Consider the following 4,908-nt stretch of genomic DNA (forward strand, 5'->3'; position numbering starts at 1 on the left):
ACAATCCCTTTACAGTAACATATCTGTCTTTAACATATCTGTCTTTAACATATCTTTACAGTAACATATCTGTCTTTAACATATCTGTCTTTAACATATCTTTACAGTAACATATCTTTACAGTAACATATCTTTACAGTAACATATCTTTACAGTAACATATCTGTCTTTAACATATCTGTCTTTAACATATCTTTACAGTAACATATCTTTACAGTAACATATCTTTACAGTAACATATCTGTCTTTAACATATCTTTACAGTAACATATCTGTCTTTAACATATCTTTACAGTAACATATCTTTACAGTAACATATCTGTCTTTAACATATCTGTCTTTAACATATCTTTACAGTAACATATTTGGAGTGTAATCTTTCTTTATACATTTTTATCAAATTAAAGTGCAACATGCAGCATTTGCCATATATTATATAAGTGAGCCTAATTTGAAATGAGTTGTATGCCGATTGAAAAATGTGACGCCCATGTAGACCTTCATTTACCACAGTGCGTTTTGCATGTATTATAATGTTTCATGAACTAACATGGCATCAATTATTTTCTTTCATTCATTCATTCATTCATTCATCCATTCATTCATTCATTCATCCAAGAACCTAGACATGCTTTTTCTGCTACAGTGTTTACTCTGATACATGCTTGTATGTTAGGCTAAAATTAAATCTATATGGCCATCCATCTTAACATCTGTGAACAAACTGGTAGATTTCAGTGATTATTGTAGCATTTGCCTCAATGTTTTATATGGTGCGTGCGTGCGTGCGTGCGTGCGTGCGTGCGTGCGTGCGTGCGTGCGTGCGTGCGTGTGTGTGTGTACGTGCGTGCGTGCGTACGTGTACTGTATACTGTATGTAGCAGAGTGGCTCAGAGCCTCTGCCTGAAGACCAAACGCCTAATATCTCCCCCAGCCATGGAAGAATTCCCTTTTAGGCTAGTGGTTAAGATGTTTGGCTTTAGTGTGCCTACCCGTGTGGGTTACCGGGGTTAAAATCACAGGCATTTCATTCGTGCCATGGTGCCTAATATCTCCCCAGGACAAGGGGGAATTCACCTTTAGGCTTGTGTGTGCGTGCGTGCGTGCGTGCGTGAGAGAGAGAGAGTCATACCAGGTAGTACTGTAGGTTCACAGGCAGATTACTCTGTAGTTAATGGTTGTTCTAAGCTGCAGCTTAACAATGAGTTATCATTCCTCCTGTGTCCGTATACAGATGTGAAACAGTACTTATACTAATGCAGGCAGTGTGAGCCAACTGGGGAGGGGGCATATAGAACAGGATCTGGATGGAGAAAGGGGACAGCATATCAATAGCTCAGAGGTTGGGCTTTTAGTTGGCAGAGGGGAACAACAAGGTAGAAGGTTGGCAGAAGTTGTGGCCTCAATCCTTCTCCTCTTCGATCCATATTCCCATCTGTCACATGTACAGTTGGAGGCCATCGATATTGTCCTTTTCTTTTTGCTGAGGTTTGCGTGATCTGCGCAAAACCCCTTTTGGTGTTATGTTATGTTATAATTATGTTATAATTTAGCTATTGAAAAATAGCAGATCTACAAGCTCATAGCGCGCCACCGAGTGGCGCGCTACGAGCTTGTAGGTCTGCTATTTTTGAAAAATCGTGAAAATATTTATTTCAGAAAACTGGAGGATTTAGAAGGATTTTTTGTAAAATTTTGAGGTCAGGCCTAAATGGGTCAAATGATAAGGGACAATATCGGTGGCACCCAAATGTACGTGACCATTTTGTTTCCTATTATTCATCCTCTCTCACTCATTCTTTGGCAAAAGAGTTGAGGCCCTGACTCACACAGGCGTATTTAATGCTATAACGTCTAACTCTAACGCCTCACATAGCCATGGATCTCTCTGTGTGCAGGAGGCTGCTAGTCCCAAAGGTTTTGTGCTCTACTCCCTGGTGGGAAAGTTGTCATCCCCTCTGGAGTACAATCCATCTGGCAAAATACTCCTGAAACATCTGTTTATTCCATATTTGGCACATTCTGACAAACTACTGCATTAGCAAATAGTAATATTAAAGAAAGGTAGCTTGATCGGTTTTGAACATGATCAAGAAATAACAACTGAGCGAGTACGCCTATACCTATAATGCCAATAATAGTTTTAACGATCGTCATGACTGAAATAAAGGTTTGCAATGCTATAGAGACCGGAAATGAAAATGCTGTAATCCAGCGATGATGTGTGGCTGTCATTGGTCTGTCGGTCTGCATGCCCCCCACGCTTTCTACAGCTTGCCCCCGTGCGCGCCCCTCCCCACGCTTTCTACAGCTTGCCCTATGTGGCGCGCCCCTCCCCAGCATTAACAGATGTGTGCTCTCCGTGTCACATTGAGTCCCATTGTTAATCTAATAATCTTTATAGGTTGCTGCATGTGCCCGTGTGCATGGCTGTACTGTTACTGCAGTCTGATGAATTTACAAACAATGGCAGGATTCACTTCAGTTCATCAACAGTGTTGGAATTATTATAACGGCAGTTGGAACATCACATCATACTAGCCATTCTTCTGAGGTCAGACTCATAGTTCCACTGGACTGAGTGGACCGAGTATGAGGTCCCAACAAGGCGCCGTGACGACGCTGCTGCCTCTTCTTGCTCTTTGCCTCAGTAAGGAAGCCTTTTTCTACTGTTTTCATTGGTAAATGTATATACTGACCCATAACTCTCAGATTTAAATTAACGCTCAGTGTACTGTATTTGTGTCTGTTTTATTGTGCACTCTTTGCATATGACGATGAGTAAGAAAATACTTGAAATACAATATGGCAAGCTGTCATATTATGTGCAATGTGATATTGTTTTCGTCTTCTTTCGCACCTTTGTCTTTTTCTGTACTGTTCAAACAGGTATTTTCGGTAACACGGAGGAGGGTTGCACTTACCTTAATGAAGTGTGTGTGTGTGTGTGTGTGTGTGTGTGTGTGTGTGTGTGTGTGTGTGTGTGTGTGTGTGTGTGTGTGTGTGTGTGTGTGTGTGTGTGTGTGTGTGTGTGTGTGTGTGTGTGCACGCGCGTGTGCGTGTGCGTGTGCGCGTGCGTCTGTGTGTGAGAGAGAGAGAGAGACAATAACAGCAATAAGATATAACATATAGGAATAACATAACATTGGCATGGAATTCAAATAAAAATACTTAAACTTGTTGAAATCAAACTATGGAATTGTACAAAAGCTTTTTAAGCTTTTTAATAGATGACACTGATTATGCCAGCCAACGCTGCTCGGACTGCCAATGACCATATTCACATGGCGGCCATTTTTCTCTTATGTCATACTCATTGTCATCCTGTCAAGTGACGTGGGGGGTTCCAAGCCTTAAAAAAAAGTAATCATGGCCTGGGCCGTGGCTCAGTGGTCCAGGCACCTTGGCTGGTAAGCCAGCCTTACAGCGTGTCACGGTCCCGACAAACTTTGCTGTGTGTCCTCCCCCCAAAAATATATTTAAACTAGAAAAAGTGCCCTTCCGGGCACAGGTCTCCACCAGGAGGATAGGAGTGTGTGTGATGTTTGGCAAAATGTTTAGGAGGATGTTTTTTTTTATTTGTTTTTGCAACAATTTTCTTCATTTTGTTGAGGAAATGCAGAGCCAGATCACTCATAGCATCTCTGAGGATAGAATTCTGGATGAGCAGGACATGTGCAGCATTTTGTACAAAACGGGCCACTCCTGAATACTTTGGAAGGCAATCTTAGCCAATCAGTGTACAATCTGAGAAATCCAACAGACTCGTCTTGATCACAAGACGAGTACCGATTGCCATTTCTTCATACGCCTTTGATGGCAATTGGATGATTTGAGGCATTTTGTTCCAAAAATGTGTTTTGCAAAAATCAACCTGTTGGTGGCGCTATAACAGGCCAATGTGAAAAGGGTGGGATATATTCCTCAGCCTAGTAAGAAAATGTGTGAAAGATTTCATGTAAATTGCATGCTGCGTTCATGATTTGAGGCTTTTGTTCAAAACGGGGCAATCTTGCAAACTGTGAAAGCCAATTATAGCCAATTAGGATGGAATATGAAATATCGGACAGATCCAACTTGAGCACATGACCATAGAGATACTGTGTAACGATTTGTGAGATTTTTGGACAGAATCTGGAGGAGTAATATAAAAAAATGTGTTTTACAAAAGTCGGCCTCCTGGTGGCGCTATAAAAGGCAGATGCGGAAAATTCAGGTCAAAGGTTTGTCCTTGGCCTCTAGGGAGTGTGCATGCAACGTTTCACGCAGATCGGTGCAGTTTTAGGTAAAAAATGTGAAAAGCTGCCTCATGGTGGTGCTATAACAGGCCGTTCTGGAAAATGTGGGGCAAAGGTTCATCGTTGGCATCCAGGGAGTGTGTGTGCAAAGTTTGGCATCGACCGGGTTAACGGTGCCGGAGATTAGCTGTACACAGACGGACGGAAGGACGGACGGACGGACGGACACACACACACACACGGACGGACGGAGTGCAAAACATACTCTCTCCCCATGCCTTCGGCCTGGTGGAGACAAAAAAAGTAATCATTAAATTCACACATTCACTCTGGAGCATAATTCACAGGAGCAGGTGTACACAGCAGTGTTAATTGAAAAATATATGTCATTATGTATTTTAGATTTAGATTGAATGATTCAATTGTGTATAGAAGCTAAAACAGGAGTAAACGTATCTACTTTTAATTAATCAGTGGCATCATCTTTGATTCATCATCATCATCATCATCATCATCCTTCGAGTGCCCTCGAGGTCTGCGACAGAAGCTGCTTCCACTGGTCTCCAGGGACGTGCAGAGAGTGTCAGAGGGGCAGGGGCTGAAATCCCATAAGAGGACACTTTTGGACAAAAATAGCGAAAATAGCAGATCTACAAGCTCTCAACGCGTC

This window comes from Electrona antarctica, assembly GCF_951216825.1.
Source record: "Electrona antarctica genome assembly, chromosome: 3".
Taxonomy (NCBI): Eukaryota; Metazoa; Chordata; class Actinopteri; order Myctophiformes; family Myctophidae; genus Electrona; species Electrona antarctica.